The sequence below is a fragment of the Phoenix dactylifera genome, chromosome 9, assembly GCF_051530095.1.
Source record: "Phoenix dactylifera cultivar Ajwa chromosome 9, Ajwa_hap1_PhDact_Kaust_v1.1, whole genome shotgun sequence".
Lineage (NCBI taxonomy): Eukaryota > Viridiplantae > Streptophyta > Magnoliopsida > Arecales > Arecaceae > Phoenix > Phoenix dactylifera.
The window spans coordinates 16,004,913-16,022,550 of NC_143198.1; the positions used below are offsets into that span (position 1 = coordinate 16,004,913).

Sequence of the window (17,638 nt, forward strand, 5' to 3'; positions counted from 1 at the left end):
TAAGGCAAGGCTTGTGGCGAAAGGGTATAGTCAGCGCGAAGGCATTGACTATCAGGAGACCTTTTCACCTGTAGCCATGCTAAAATCCATCCGAACATTGCTTGCCATTGCAGCATTTCATGATTATGAAATCTGGCAGATGGATGTGAAAACTGCTTTCCTGAATGGATATCTTGATGAAGATATCTATATGGAACAGCCTTTGGGTTTCACTTCCAGTGATGGAGATCACAAGGTCTGCAAGCTGCAAAGGTCCATCTATGGACTAAAGCAAGCATCTCGGAGTTGGAACACTCGTTTCGATGACGCAATCAAAACGTTTGATTTCATCAAAAACGAAGAGGAACCATGTGTTTATAAAAAGGTTAGTGGGAGTGCTGTCGTTTTTCTCGTACTGTACGTAGATGACATTCTCCTGATTGGGAATGATATTCCCATGCTAACCTCGGTCAAGGTCTGGTTGTCAAAAAGAATTCTCCATGAAAGGCCTTGGGGAAGCATCCTATATTTTGGGAATAAAGGTCTATAGAGATAGATCTAAAAGGATGCTTGGCCTTTCACAGAAGATGTACATAGAGGAGGTGCTGAAGAGGTTCAGCAAGAAAAACTCCAAGAGGGGTCTCTTACCCCTAAGACATGGAATTCATCTCTCCAAGAAGATGTGCCCCAACACATCTGAAGAGATTCAACACATGAGCAAGATTCCCGATGCATCGGCAATAGGAAGCCTCATGTATACCATGCTGTGTGCACAACCTGATATAGCACTTGCTGTGAGTGTCACAAGCAGATATCAGTCGGATCCAGACAAGAAGCACTGGATAGCTGTGAAGAACAGTCTTAAGTACTTGAGAAGAACTAAGGACATGTTCTTGGTCTTTGGGAGAAGATCAGAGTTGAAGGTAGAAGGAAGCACACATATTGATGATAGAAAGTCTACATCAGAATATGTGCAATTGTGGTTCAGTAAATTGGAAGAGTTCCAAACAACCGATCATTATAGATTCTACCTTAGAAGCTGAATGTTAAGCCGTATCTAAGGGTGCAGTGGAAACCTTCTGATTAAAAGTTAATTGCAGAGTTAGGTGTAATGTCATTAGATGCCATAACACTTTACTGCGATAACATTGGCACCATAGCACTAGCTATGGAGCCATGGTCTCATCAGAAGTCCAAGCACATAGAGCGGCGCTTCCATTTCATACGCGACTATGATGTAGAGGTACAGAGAGTAGACTCCGCGGATAACGTGGCAGACCCGTTCACTAAGCAGCTGAGTCAGCAAAAGACTGAAGCCCACCTTGAGAAGATGGGCCTAAGATATATGACCAATTGGCTTTAGTGCAAGTGGGAGATTGTTAGATGTATGCCCTAGAAGCCAATTTGGCTGACACATTGTTGATTCTAGGGACATAATTTTGTACTTGACTATTTATTATTGAATAAATAAAAGGCATCTTTTCATTCATATTGTTTATGTGTCTATGAATCGTCCAAGAAATTAATAAGATGATGATACATATTCTCAAGAGTTGAGAATTTGAGCCATGTATCATTGGTGATTAATTTCTAAATGCTCCTGATCAATGGATCATCACGAGGACGGTGATCGATCCGATCAGTGCACAGATCACTTTCCTTCTGGATGGACGAGACTTGAGTCCACAGTGTAGGGACACTGAAGTGATAGTGCAGGTGCTTGTTAGAGAACAAGGGTACTGAGCGTGACCAAGACAAGAAGTCACTTGGATGTCTATCCACTCGTCAGTGACTTGCTTGATGTTGCAGTAGTGTGACTGGTCCTTTGACCTGCGGTGCTTCGGCTACTCACAGTGAGGTTATTGTAGTTTGACTGCACACATACATGGTCTCTAGCCATATGGGTCCATGCAGTGTAGATTGGCTGCAGTAAGTTCACTGTAGGAGTAGGGTATGCACCTACAAGGAATCTATCGACCTCGATAGAAGAGGAGTGATCCTATGTGATTTGTTAGACTGAGTTCTAAGACCTTGGCCAGGGCAGTAATATAAAGTGGAGAAAGAGTTTTCCACTATCGAACTCGAGTCGAATAAATCTTGACATATGACAGACGATGGGGTTTGACGAGTTGTCCATGACCTCCGTCCTGTAGGGATCCACGATAGTAGGACTGTATCACACGTTAACTGCACCTAGAGGTTCATCATTCCATTCTGCTGGGTAGCCACTACATGCTGCTAGGTGTCACTGGTGGATGGTGGGACTCACAGGGATTATCTCGATGATCGATAAACCCTAATGAGTTGAGTTGGAATCGTTCCAACCCATTGAAAGGAGTTTTCAATGATATAGTGATAGAGATCACAATATATCTCACTACCAATCAGAGTAGAACCTATGGGGTCACACACACTAGAAGTATTGACCGATCCGATGGTTGAAATCGTGATTAGGAATCACAAGTAATCAATTTGATTGATAAGAAGTTGAAGAAGGAAAGGGAATTAATTAATTGGACTTGAAACAAGAATCCTACTTTGGGTAGGATTCCTAGAGTCCTAATTGGATTAGGACTGGGAATCCTAGTTGGAGTTGGACTGGGATTCCTACTTGGAATAGGATTCCTACAATCCTAATGAGATTAGGAGTTTTGAATTAAAATTGGATTCCTACTTAGAGTAGGATTCCTAGAAATCCTAATTGGATTAGGACTTCGGATTCAAATAGAGTCCTAATTGGATTAGGACTAAAATTAAACAAATCCTAATTGGATTAGGATTCCTTAAGTCTAAATTAATTATTAATCTAATGAATCAACATGACTCCTAATTGGATTAGGATTGAAGAGTTCAATTAAGTCATGATTCATTCAAGTCCTAATTGGATTAGGACTAGCGTAGATTGAACCCAAATTTGGCTAATCCTAATTAGATTAGGATTAAACCATGAGAGAGGCACCTAATCCTTTTTGGAAGAGGATTGGGTTAACCAAGTAAAAGGGGCATCAGCCCCTCTTCACTTAGTTGGTGCGACATGAAGAGAGAAGGGGGGCCGGCGCCCCCTCTTGGAAAGTAGTCAAGGGCTCCTAACTTGTAGGAGCCCTTCATCCTTATTAAAGGAGGACTAGGGCCGGCGCCCTAGATGGACCTTTCTCCTCTTCATCACGTGGCCACCCCCTCTCCATCTCTCCTTGGTTCAGCCGCCATCAGCAAAGGGAAAAGAAGAGGAGGCGTCTCCCTCCTCTTGGTCTTCTTCCTTGGCTCCAACGCATGGAAAAAGAAGAAGGCTGCAGGGGCTTTTGATCTTCTTCCCATCTTCATCCATCTTCTTCCTCCTCTCAAGCACAATCAAGGGTTGATTGAAAGAGAGGAGATCAGCCATCAAAAGCTATCTCTGCAAGGGAGCTAGCACCCCGGTGAGATAGAGAGCTTGGATCGGATCCTGCTTCGTGTGGATACCCGTAGAGGCCGGACGTTTGAACGGCTTCAAGCGAACCCTCTTCCAAAACCACGAATTCAGATTTGCGGTGATCATCTACCCGCGCAAGGTGAAGATTTGATCTTCCTAATAGTTTTAAAAAGTTTTAATTCTGACCTAATTACGAAAGGTCTAGAAACAACGTTCATGCGATGAACGTCGAACCCGTGCATGCCGATTCCGCTGCCATCTGATTTTTGTTTTGAAATATCAGCGGCATGGGCGGGTTCCCAACACGGGTTCCCAACAGTGGTATCAGAGCCTAGGCTTCGTAGATTAAGGTAAGAATTAAATATCTAAAGGCATATTAGATCTGAAAATTGAATGATCATGCATGCTGAAAAATTCTGCATGCAGATTTTTCAGGGGTGCTGATTTTTTGCATGCTGATTTTTATGTGATAAAAAGATGATTCTAAATGCATTGTTAATGGGATTACAAAGTTTAGAATCATGATTAGCATGATCAGCGACCTATGTCATGATACAATCAGTTAGTTTTCAGATCTGAAAATTATAATTGTTGCATACGGTGATGATCATAGGATTCAAACCCTTTTGGTATCAAATGTAATGACCTGTGATGTGATCTGCGATGTCATGTAATTTTTCAGATGCTTGCATGCATCTTGTTTGATGTTTTGAGAGGCCTGCGTGCCTCCTAAAAGGAGATGTAAATTATTTTTATTTTTATTTTACATCTGGTTGTATTTCTGTGATGTGATGTACATCAACGATCAAGCTGAAGTAAAGGCATGAGATGAAAGGTGATCTAAGCGGTTGATGGCGATGGGATCAAGAGTTGATCAAGGATCGAATCAAGGAGGCTTGGAACCAATTCAAGAGTTGAAGACCACTTGATCGATTGATGTGCATGTGCTTGTAATACGACCTAATTAGAATCCATGATCATCACCTAGTTAAAGTTTAGCTTTAATTTGATGCTGCGATTATAACTGCCTGTGATGCGCTGTTTGCATGTGATGTAAATGCGAGTCGGGTAGATAGGTTTACATGTGATGTAGCAAACCCAATTGAGACCTAAATCAAAACCTCCTCAATCAAGTCGAGAGTGAACCGACATGAGCAAGTCATATTAGATTAATTGATCTAATTGGTGTCTAGGAAAGCATGAAAGGTGGTTACTTAATTAGGACCTTACTCTCTGAGTAAGGGGAGCCTCCCACCTGCTTACCTGGCCAATTGTTCGATTACCTCTTATGAAGGGCTCAAGTTGCAAACACTAAGACCTGATTAACCAATATTAAGTCAATAGGTCTTCCACTGTAGTAGAGCTGCTAAGGCCTTTCTGATGTTGATTTGTCTCGGCTGGACACAGTGGTCAAGTTGCATCGGGGGGCTGGACCTCTCTATAGACATGAGATGTTGTAGGGTAAAGGTGGGGTTGGGCACCAATAACTGTTAGGTGAGGACCCAATGACGACTTTATTCCTACGGTTATACGGTGGGTCTGACTTAACTAAGAAATGGGACCAATAACTGTTAGGTGAGGTCTTCATGGCTTAGAGACCAAGTTACACTGCAACATGCTTGAGAAGCATTGTACAAGAGTTGTACACTCATCCATCTATGTGTCACCAATAACTGTTAGGTGAGGTGGCATGTAAATTGGTGGGACCGCAGTACCCACTAGAAACCCTAGTCGTGTAGGATTTCCGTTTCCCTACCAGGGGAGTGTGAGGGATTCGAGAAAATAGTGGGAGTTATATTTGTTCTAAAAGACCTTAGAACAGATTAGGATCAAGTACAAAAGTCTAACTAGAATCTTTACTCTCTGCAGATACAATGTCGGCTTCAAACCCTCTGACCCGTATTCTTGAGATCAACCGACTGACCGGAACCAATTACAAAGACTGGCTTAGAAATCTCAAAATAGTTTTGGACTGTGAGAAGATAGGCTACATACTCGATTCAGATATCCCCACACTACCAGCACGTCCTACTGATGTTCAGCGTGAGTTGCATAAAAGTGGTTGGATGATGACATTAGAGTAAAATGCTATATGATGGCATCCATGTCTAATGAACTCCAATGCCAGCATGAAAATATAAAGACTGCTAGGGACATACTGGCACACCTGCAAGAGTTGTATGGTGAGCAGAGTCGCACAGCTCGTTTTGAAGTGTCCAAGAGGCTTTTCAAAGCGAAGATGCGTGAAGGGCAGTCTATCCATGATCACGGTCTGACCATGATCAAGGACCTAGAGGAGCTTGAGAAGCTCGGTATGGCATGCACAAAGAATTGCAAGTGGATTTGATCCTACAGTCACTTCCTGATTCATTTGGTCAGTTTATAGTAAACTACCACATGAATAAGATTGAATGCACTAAGACTGAACTAATCAACATGTTGGTAACTGCTGAGGGAGCCTTGAAAGGTTCAAGGGGCAATGTCCTTACTGCTGAGTTGACTTCTGGTTCCAAGAGAAAGTCTACTTGGAAGAAAAAGAAGCCTGCTAAGAAGCAGAAGAAAGACAAGAAGCAAAAGAAGGAAGTTCAAAAGAAAAAGGCTAACGACAAAGGAAAATGTTTCCACTGCAATGTCGAAGGCCACTGGAAGAGAAACTGTCCTTCATACCTCGAGAGCCTAAAGAACAACAAAGGTGACACACCTTCAGAAGGTATAGACTTGCTCATAATTGAAACTAATCTAACGGTTTCTTCTACTTCTAGTTGGGTTATAGATTCTGGTTCTAGTGCTCATCTGTGCACTACCATGCAGGGTCTAAAGGAAAGTAGAAGGCTGGCGGAAGGTGCGGTAACCCTTAGGGTTGGCAACGGGGCAAAAGTTGCTGCTGTGGCTGTGGGCACCTACCATCTGCGACTACCGTCTGGATTTAGTTTAATACTTAGAGACTGCTATTATGTACCTGTTGCTAGTAGAAATTTGATTTCTGTTTCATGTCTAGCACAGGAAGGTCATGTTTTTATATTTGACAAAGACTGCTGTTATATTTATTTAAGAAATAAAATAGTCGCACGAGGTTTCATGATTGACAGTCTCTATCATTTACATATGGATGTATCTATGAATGTTACCGAGCAAGATGTGAGTGCCAAAGGATCCAAGAGATCTAGAGATGAGATAAACCAAAGATATTTGTGGCACCTCAGGCTTGGCCATATTGGAGAGGACAGAATGAACAAAATGGATAAAGATGGGCTTTTAGGCTCATTGACTTCCGAGTCATATCCAGTTTGCGAGTCCTGTCTTCAAGAAAAAATGGCTAGACTGCCCTTTGTAGGACATGGGGAGAGGACCACTGAAATACTTACCCTAGTACATACAGATGTATGTGGCCCATTCGATGTGCTAGCCAGGGGACGTTATTCTTACTTCATTACCTTTACCGATGATTATTCGCGGTATGGGTATGTGTATCTTATGAGACACAAGTCTGAGTCTTTTGAAAAGTTCAAAGAGTTCAAGAATGAAGTAGAAAAACAAACTGGAAAACCTCTTAAGGCTCTTCGATCAGATCGAGGAGGAGAATACCTTAGTGGAAAATTCCGGGACTATCTCAAAGAAAACGGCATAGTCTCACAATGGACACCTCCGGGTACACCTCAACTCAACGGGGTGTCAGAGAGGAGGAATCGGACCCTATAGGATATGGTCAGGTCCATGATGAGCTTCACTGATCTACCTATGTTCCTTTGGAGAGATGCCTTACTCACAGCGATTTATTTATTGAATAGAGTTCCCTCTAAATCCGTTCCTACCACACCGTATGAGATATGGCATGGCAAGAAACCAAGTTTGGGTCATCTCAAGATTTGGGGATGTCCGGCCCACGTCAAGAGACTACAGGCGGACAAGTTAGAGGCTAGGACCATAAGTGCTCGTTTTATAGGATATCCTAAAGAGTCATTAGGATACAATTTTTACGTCTCAGAGGATCACAATGTGTTTGTGAGCCGTCATGCCATCTTCTTGGAAAATCAGTTTATCCTTGATAAAGGCAGTGGGAGGAAAATTGAGCTTGAAGAGAAAGTCTCTGAAAAGCAACGAGTCATGGATCCTATTGAACCCATTCATAAAGAGCCAGTACACGATGTCCCTCGACCACCTCGTAGATCTAGTAGGGTCTTCCATCCTCCCGATAGATACTTAGGTATACTAGAAGAGGATACCGAGGAAATGTTCCTAGTGGGAGATAGGGATCACATACAGGATCCCAAAACCTACAACGAGGTGATATCTGATATCGATTCCGAGAAATGGCTGGAAGCTATGAAGTCAGAATTAGACTCCATGCATTCCAACCAAGTCTGGACCTTAGTAGACCCACCAGAAGGTATTGTACCTATTGGATGCAAATGGATCTACAAAAGGAAGATAGGTTCGGATGGAGAGGTAGAGACCTATAAGGCAAGGCTTGTGGCGAAAGGGTATAGTCAGCGCGAAGGCATTGACTATCAGGAGACCTTTTCACCTGTAGCCATGCTAAAATCCATCCGAACATTGCTTGCCATTGCAGCATTTCATGATTATGGAATCTGGCAGATGGATGTGAAAACTGCTTTCCTGAATGGATATTTTGATGAAGATATCTATATGGAACAGCCTTTGGGTTTCACTTCCAGTGATGGAGATCACAAGGTCTGCAAGCTGCAAAGGTCCATCTATGGACTAAAGCAAGCATCTCGAAGTTGGAACACTCGTTTCGATGACGCAATCAAAACGTTTGATTTCATCAAAAACGAAGAGGAACCGTGTGTTTACAAAAAGGTTAGTGGGAGTGCTGTCGTTTTTCTCGTACTGTACGTAGATGACATTCTCCTGATTGGGAATGATATTCCCATGCTAACCTCGGTCAAGGTCTGGTTGTCAAAAGAATTCTCCATGAAAGACCTTGGGAAAGCATCCTATATTTTGGAAATAAAGGTCTATAGAGATAGATCTAAAAGAATGCTTGGCCTTTCACAGAAGATGTACATAGAGGAGGTGCTGAAGAGATTCAACACATGAGCAAGATTCCCTATGCATCGGCAATGGGAAGCCTCATGTATGCCATGCTGTGTACATAACCTGATATAGCTCTTGCTATGAGTGTCACAAGCAGATATCAGTCGGATCCAGGCAAGAAGCACTGGATAGCTGTGAAAGAACAGTCTTAAGTACTTGAGAAGAACTAAGGACATGTTCTTGGTCTTTGGGAGAAGATCAGAGTTGAAGGTAGAAGGATGCACACATATTGATGATAGAAAGTCTACATCAGAATATGTGCAATTGTGGTTCAGTAAATTGGAAGAGTTCCAAACAACCGATCATTATAGATTCTACCTTAGAAGCTGAATGTTAAGCCGTATCTAAGGGTGCAGTGGAAACCTTCTGATTAAAAGTTAATTGCAGAGTTAGGTGTAATGTCATTAGATGCCATAACACTTTACTGCGATAACATTGGCACCATAGCACTAGCTATGGAGCCATGGTCTCATCAGAAGTCCAAGCACATAGAGCGGCGCTTCCATTTCATACGCGACTATGATGTAGAGGTGCAGAGAGTAGACTCCGCGGATAACGTGGCAGACCCGTTCACTAAGCAGCTGAGTCAGCAAAAGACTGAAGCCCACCTTGAGAAGATGGGCCTAAGATATATGACCAATTGGCTTTAGTGCAAGTGGGAGATTGTTAGATGTATGCCCTAGAAGCCAATTTGGCTGACACATTGTTGATTCTAGGGACATAATTTTGTACTTGACTATTTATTATTGAATAAATAAAAGGCATCTTTTCATTCATATTGTTTATGTGTCTATGAATCGTCCAAGAAATTAATAAGATGATGATACATATTCTCAAGAGTTGAGAATTTGAGTCATGTATCATTGGTGATTAATTTCTAAATGCTCCTGATCAATGGATCATCACGAGGACGGTGATCGATCCGATCAGTGCACAGATCACTTTTCTTCTGGATGGACGAGACTTGAGTCCACAGTGTAGGGACACTGAAGTGATAGTGCAGGTGCTTGTTAGAGAACAAGGGTACTGAGCGTGACCAAGACAAGAAGTCACTTGGATGTCTATCCACTCGTCAGTGACTTGCTTGATGTTGCAGTAGTGTGACTGGTCCTTTGACCTGCGGTGCTTCGGCTACTCACAGTGAGGTTATTGTAGTTTGACTGCACACATACATGGTCTCTAGCCATATGGGTCCATGCAGTGTAGATTGGCTGCAGTAGGTTCACTGTAGGAGTAGGGTATGCACCTATAAGGAATCTATCGACCTTGATAGAAAAGGAGCGATCCTATGTGATTTGTTAGACTGAGTTCTAAGACCTTGGCCAGGGCAGTAATATAAAGTGAAAAAGAGTTTTCCACTATCGAACTCAAGTCGAACAAATCTTGACATATGACAGACGATGAGGTTTGACGAGTTGTCCATGACCTCCGTCCTGTAGGGATCCACGATAGTAGGACTGTATCACATGTTAATTGCACCTAGAGGTTCATCATTCCATTCTGCTGGGTAGCCACTACATGCTGCTAGGTGTCACTGGTGGATGGTGGGACTCATAGGGATTATCTTGATGATCGATAAACCCTAATGAGTTGAGTTGGAATCGTTCCAACCCATTGAAAGGAGTTTTCAATGATATAGTGATAGAGATCACAATATATCTCACTACCAGTCAGAATAGAACCTATGGGGTCACACACACTAGAAGTATTGACCGATCCGATGGTTGAAATCGTGATTAGGAATCACAAGAAATCAATTTGATTGATAAGAAGTTGAAGAAGGAACAAAGGGAATTAATTAATTGGACTTAAACACAAATCCTACTTCGGGTAGGATTCCTAGAGTCCTAATTGGATTAGGACTAGGAATCCTAGTTGGAGTAGGACTGGGATTCCTATTTGGAATAGGATTCCTACAATCCTAATGAGATTAGGAATTTTGAATTGGATTCCTACTTGGAGTAGGATTCCTAGAAATCCTAATTGGATTAGGACTTCGGATTCAAATGGAGTCCTAATTGGATTAGGACTAAAATTAAACAAATCCTAATTGGATTAGGATTCCTTAAGTCTAAATTAATTAATAATCTAATGAATCAACATGACTCCTAATTGGATTAGGATTGAAGAGTTCAATTGAGTCATGGTTCATTCAAGTCCTAATTGGATTAGGACTAGCGTAGATTGAACCCAATATGGTCAATCCTAATTAGATTAGGACTTAACCATAAGAGAGGCACCCAATCCTCTTTGGAAGAGGATTAGGGCAACACAAGAAGGAGGGATCACGCCCCTCCTCCTCTCCTTGTGTGCGGCATGAAGAGAGGGGCCGGCGCCCCCCTTCCCTCTTTGGAAGATTGTCTTGGAGCTCCTAATTGTTAGGAGCTCCACTCCTTATAAAAGGAGGACTAGGGCCGGCCCCAAGGTAGAAGAGCCCTCTTCCTCCAAGCCGTGGCCACCCTCTCCCTCTCCACCCTTGGTTCAGCCGCCATCAGCAAAGGAAAAGAAGAGGAGGCGTCTCCCTCCTCTTGGTCTTCTTCCTTGGCTTCAGCGCGTGTGAAGAGAAGAAGGCTGCGAAGGGATTTGATCTTCTTCTTCTTCTTCAAGATCCTTCTTCTTCCTCCTCTCTAGTGCAATCAAGAGTTGATTGAAAGAGAGGACATCAGCCATCAAAGCTATCTTTGCAAGGGAGCTAGCACCCCGGTGAGATAGAGAACTTGGATCGGATCCTGCTTCGTGTGGATACCCGTAGAGGCCGGATATTTGAACGGCTTCAAGCGAACCCTCTTCCAAAACCACGAATTCAGATTTGCGGTGATCATCTACCCGCGCAAGGTGAAGATTTGATCTTCCTATTAGTTTTAAAAGTTTTAATTCTTACCTAATTACGAAAGGTCTCGAAACAACGTTCATGCGATGAACGTCGATCCCGTGCATGCCGATTCCGCTGCCATCTGAAAAATTTTTGAAATATCAGCGGCATGGGCGGGTTCCCAACATGAAAGTGGTTTTCTCTTGATCATCGGGATACACGGCTACTTGGTTATATCCAGAATATCCATCTAAGAAACAGTAGAAACCCTGACCGGCTAACCTTTCCAATATTTGGTCAATAAAGGGTAAAGGAAAATGGTCCTTCCTAGTCATGGAGTTTAACTTCCTATAGTCAATGCAAACACGCCAGCTAGTGGTCGTGCGTGTGGGCATCAACTCTCCTTCTGCATTTTCAACCACAGTAATGCCCGACTTCTTTGGTACTACTTGAGTCGGACTCACCCAGTTGCTATCAGAGATAGGGTAAATGATTCCGGCATCTAGCAACTTTACTACTTCTTTCTTGACTACCTCTTTCATGTTTGGGTTGAGTCTCCTTTGCATTTCACGGGTTGGTTTTGCATCTTCTTCTAGGTGAATGCGATGCATGCAAATAGATGGGTCAATCCCCTTCAGATCAGTTACGGACCATCCAATTGCATGTTTGTGTTCTCCGAGTACACTCAAAAGTTGACTCTCCTGTTTGTCAGACAGGTCAGCCGCGATGATTACAGGTAGGGTATCTTCGGGTCCTAGAAAAGCATACTTAAGAGTTACCGGAAGTGGCTTTAGCTCAAGTGTGGGAGGGGACTCGATGGAAGGGCACTGTGGCGTACTAGAAAGGGTAGGAAGAGGTTCATATCGGATACACCAAGGATGAGAATTTGTGGGAGACAGATTGTCAAGTAGGACATTGACGTATTCTATGGTCTTGTTTAAATCAAAATTATCAATGTCAAAATGGGCTAAAGATGCTTCCAAAGGGTCATCTGCCAGAATATAGGGAAGGGCTTCTTCTACAAGATCGTCCATTTTGTCAACTAGGAAGCACTCATCTTCCCTTGCAGGTTGATCAGAGGCATGGAATACATTTAGTTTAACTTTCATGTTTCCAAAAGATATATCCATCACCCCAGTTCTACAGTTAATACATGCATTGGCTGTAGCTAGGAAGGGACGACCGAGAATCATAGGGATCTGTTTCTTAAGGTTCGGCACAGGTTCCATATCAAGGACAATAAAATCAACTGGAAAATAAAATTTATCTACCTTGACTAGGACATCTTCAATTGTTCCTCGTGGTATTTTGACAGATCGATCAGCCAATTGCAGGAACACCGAAGTAGGCTTTAGTTCACCTAATCCGAACTTCTCATAGACTGAATAAGGAAGAAGATTAACACTTGCCCCTAAATCTAATAGTGCACGATCAATCGAATTGTCTCCTACCACACAAGAGATGGTAGGTGCACCAGGATCCTTGAACTTTGGAGGGGTTTTGTGCTGGAGGATGGAGCTTACTTGTTCAGTTAGGAAGACCTTTTTAGGCACATATGTCCTAGATTTTCGTTTCTGGGTACAAAGATCTTTGAGAAATTTGGCATACGATGGAACTTGTTTTATGGCATCAAGGAGAGGGAGGTTGATTTTGACTTGTTTGAATACCTCCATTATTTCTTCCAATGAAGTTCCTTTCATGCCAAAGGGAGAAGGTGCTTTCAGACATTGAGGAAAAGGGGCCTTCGGTGGAAAAGGTGTGATCGATATTGGGTTTGATGGTGACATAGAGGAGTTTGGGATCTCTTTAGGCATAGTCATACTCCTATCTTCATTTTTCTTATGTTCTTTTTCTCCAACCTTATTGTCCACTACGCGTCCGCTTCTTAAGGTGGTCATGGCATTGGCTTGTTCATGGTGAACATCATTCGGATGAGTCTCTTGAGCCATGTACTGCCCTCTCGGGTTACTCACTGGTTGGCTTGGAAGTTTGCCTTCCTCTCTTTTATTTAGTGCACTCGCTAGCTGCCCTAGCTGGGTTTCTAATTTGGCAATAGACTGGGTATGGAAGTGCAACAATTGTGTATTGGCTTCGAGTCCTTGGAGGGCAGTCAAAACTTTTTGTTCAAAAGCCATATCTCTTTGGGGTGCTGGAGGGGGAACATGTTGAAATTGTGAATAGTGAGTAGGAGGACGGTTCGGATGAACATTTTGGAATGGTTGAAAGTTTTGGGAATAAGGTTCCGTATTGGGAGTCTGCTGCTTCCAAGAGAAATTCGGATGGTTGCGCCATCCCGGGTTATAAGTATTAGAATACGGATCATTACCCGGTCGGGACTGTGCTTGGGCAGCATTCACTTGTTCTTGCACAAATTCAGGGAATTGAACTGCCGAAGGACATTCATGAATAGGGTGAGACGGGCTAGAGCAAAGAGCACAAACTTGTGCTTGGAGAAAATTTGGAAATTGTTCTCTAGACATTAGCTAGTCCAACTTGCGGGATAGTGCATCTATTTTGTCAGATAGACCTATGGACTGGCTAACTTCATATATGGTTCCTTTTCTTTGAGAACTCGGGGGTGCTTGACGAGCAGAGGAAGCATGGTGGAGAGAATTTTCATTAAGGTTTTCAAATAATTGCCATGCCTCATGGTCGCTTTTAAGCATGAAAGTACCCCCGCATGCGGCATCGATCATCTGACGGTTTCGTTCAGTCAATCCGTCATAAAAACATTGCACTAATTGCCATTTGGGTATTTGATGATGCGGGCATTTTCGGAGTAAGTCTCTAAATTTTTTCCAAGTTTCATGAAATTCTTTCCCGTCAGATTGGGAGAAGCTCGTGATAGCACGCCTAAATTGGTTTGTTTTTCCTATAGAAAAATATTTTTTTAGAAATTCATGTTGCATTTGAGCCCATGAAAGAATGGAATTAGCTTCTAATGAATGAAGCCACTGCTTAGCTCTATCCTTAAGAAAAAAAGGGAATAGCCTAAGTTTCAGAGCATCATCAGTGAAGTTCTGAATTTTGACAGTAGTGCAGATCTCAAGGAACTCATCCAAATGTTTATATGGGTCTTCATTGTTGAGTCCATAAAAAGAGGGAAGCATTTGGATGACACTAGACTTAATTTCAAAATGTGCAGCAGCGGTGGTATCAGGTAGTCGAATACAAGATGGAGAGGTATAAATGGAAGGAGTGAAGTACTCCTTTAGGAGTTTGGGTTGTTCTTCAGCCATCTCTATAAGTGGAGTAGATCCTATGGTTCTATAGGTGCGGATTTCAGCTCGAAGGGCCCTAATAGAACGCTCTATTTCAGAATCGAAAGGTACTAATTCAGGAGATCTGGAACGACACCCTAGCATACACTAATACTCTTCTGATCAGTTAAGTACAATCAAGCATGCATTAAAAAGAAAAACACATAAAATCCTAGTATGTTCCTAAAATCACTAGACAGCTCCTAACTGGTTTGAAGAGGGCACCTAAGCCTCCAATCCAGTCTAATGAACTGAGTTGACCAGGTAAGCTCCCAGGTAAGTGGGGGGGTCACGATGCGTTGCAAAGGTCCCACTTAAAAACCACTTGCCTCGAACAGATGAACTGTCTCCCTTGGGACAAAGCTTGCCTAGACATCAACGGAGCCACAGAGCGAAATTGGTGCAACTTTCGGTGATCTTCGTCCTATTGAGCTCGAATGTCCCTAGGGGCCAACGTCTAATTGATTTTAGTCAAAGTGATAGCTATGTGAAAATTGATTCACCTAATTTGGGCAAGAATCTGGTGATGAAATCCAGTTCTTATTTTGTTGGGGTGATTGCCCTTATTATGTGCGGATTAATTGGTGTATGTGTATCAAGCATGCATTCACACTTTTACTGAAATTAAAATCAAACAATCACCACAAAAAGAAAATTAATTTAAGAAAGGTTTAGAGGTTACCAAAGAGAATTTCCCAGCAATTTCGAAATTTCTTTTTTTTTTAGGCAAATCTCTGCAGCATTCCTTTTCCAGCAGTTCCCTTTTTGATCGTCCCAGATTTTCTTTTCGATTCCTGATCAAGAAAAATCAAAAATTAGTAAGAGAGATGAACGAGATAGGAAAAGTAACAAAAATAGAGAATATTTTTATTTTATTTTAGATATATATATTATTATTTTATTTTTTTTTGAAAGTTTTTTTTTTAATTTTTATGAAAAGAAAACAACTATGCCAGCAATCCCCGGCAACGGCGCCAAAAATTGATAGTCAACTTTTTAGACCACGCAATAGCACGTATCTAGTAGGATAGTGATTACGGGTATCGATCCACAGGGATTGGAGTACAGTTGTTTTTCTTAAAAATAAAAATATTTGAAAAGGGAAATTTGTAAAGAAAATTAAACTAAGAAATTTAATGAAAATGCAATTGAAGTGATATCAGTGTGAGGGAACCTAGGGCAAGGAATTCACCACTAATATTGGACTAAGGGTTATTTGTATTTTAATTTATTCTTGGATTAACATGCAAATTGGCTACAAGCCTAAAAAGCATTCGAATAAAATTTCACAAAAGTAATTTAGGCATAATCCATCTTCAGTTGGCATGCAATGTCTATCCTAAACTAATGCGGTAGCACACCACATCTTCCTTAAGCATGGACTATCTTATATTTACCTAGTGATCATGAAGAACAGTTGTACGAACATCATACTTAAAATCACAGAAATTAAATATGATTCAAAAGAAGATATCCATTAAAAACAATAAGTTCATACAACCCCAAGAATATAAAATAAAATATAAAACCCGTGTTCCTTTGTTAGGGCTGCATCCAGCCCCAGTGAAAAGATTAGCCTTCCATGAAGAGTTGAACAGCCGCACTGCAGGGGGACTTCATGATGATTGGCTCCTTCCTCCCGTCGGTTTCCTCCCCCTTTTGGACTTCTGTGGGAACTCCACCTGGGAACACGATGATTGATTATTCGGTGAGTAGGAATGCCCCCCACCCTTCACGTCCTGGTTCCTTTTATAGGCTGCCCACCTCCCCTATTTTGCTTCACGTGTGAGTGAGAAGATAAGGACGCGGAAGGCATGCTGCTGGATGGAATTGATCCGGACGCGTGGAGGATGCAGAAGAAGGTGATGATCCGTGATCCATGAAGCTCAGGAGAATCTCGGATGGGATGCTATTTGGTTAAGGATTTGGAGTTTATCCCGTGTCGATGGACTTCAATTCGGAAGAAAGGAAGCTTGGGAATGATGGATCTGTGGACGTGAAATGATCCGGAAGTTAAGAAAGATGCGAACTAGATGCAGAGGATGAACTTGGATGTTGGGATCTCGGCTGGAGGAGCTGGGATCAAGCCGGAAGAGGAGACGAATCCATGAGCTGGGAGGTAAGATCGGATCCTGAGTTTGGTAGAGGGATACGGCTGAGAACAGAGGATCTTTGGATGCACACGGGAGGTTGGTTTCAGTTGGGAACAGGGGAGGTGATTCGAAGGTGGATGATGGTCCTAAGATGTTGGGTTGTTGTTCACGGCTGAGATGAACTCTGAACAGGGAAGCTGGGAAGTTTGGAAGTACTGCCGTTGGCTGGATAAGGATGCAAGGCTTGGTTTTTCTTCTTTTTTTTTTTGTTCATGGGATACGGGAGCTATCCTGGCTGGCAGCGGGATATGGATGAAACGAATCCGGAAGAAGATTATGGCTCTGTTCTGTGATGAAGAGAAGATGGAGCTTATCTGTGGATAGACTGGGGAGTGGAAACCGATGGGAAGAGGATGAGGATGCTGGGAAATGAATTTTGAACGGGATGAAGATGCGTGAAACAGGGAATGATTCATGGGATTCGGCAGCTCGGGCGTTGGGAGTGAAGGTGCCGGAAGCTTGATCTACATCGCGGGAGAAGTTTAGATGAATCTGGAACTTAATTCCGAAGCAAAGAAAGATGTGGAGGACTTTGTTCCGTTTGGGAGGATCTCGGAAGGTTGAGATGCTGGGTTTATCCTTGGGAGGATGGAGGAGATACGTGGGGTGCTGGGATGCGTTCACGGATCGGGGAAGGATGATATGAAGTTGGCTTTGAATGACTTGGGAGATGAAATGCGAGCGTGGACTGAGAGGATCTGGATGGAGGGAATCTAGCGGAGAATCTGGGATGGGATTGGTTCTGGGTGAATGTCGTGGAACAGGGGAAGGCTAGCATGAGAGGTTTGTTGACGTGGATACGATGGGAAGAGGATAAGCTTGTTCTCAGAGTTGATCTGATCCGCCGTTGGGAGTGATCCGGAAGAGGCCAACGCGGAGGCCATGCACACGTGAGCGTTGTCCGTGGAGCGGGATTTGAGACTTCACATGGGATCAACCGCGGATGCTGGAGAATGGGAAAACGTTG

At 42.7% G+C, this 17,638-nt stretch overlaps 1 long non-coding RNA gene across 1 annotated transcript in view; it reads right to left on the reverse strand.

The window, feature by feature from the left end:
- Positions 1-17,423, reverse strand: part of LOC120106000 (uncharacterized) — a 32,187-nt gene extending 14,764 nt beyond the window's left edge. The window contains exon 1 of the long non-coding RNA XR_005508249.3: positions 15,201-17,423. This is a non-coding gene — a long non-coding RNA (uncharacterized LOC120106000). The remainder of the gene's footprint in view (positions 1-15,200) is intronic.
- Positions 17,424-17,638: the final 215 nt, after the last annotated feature.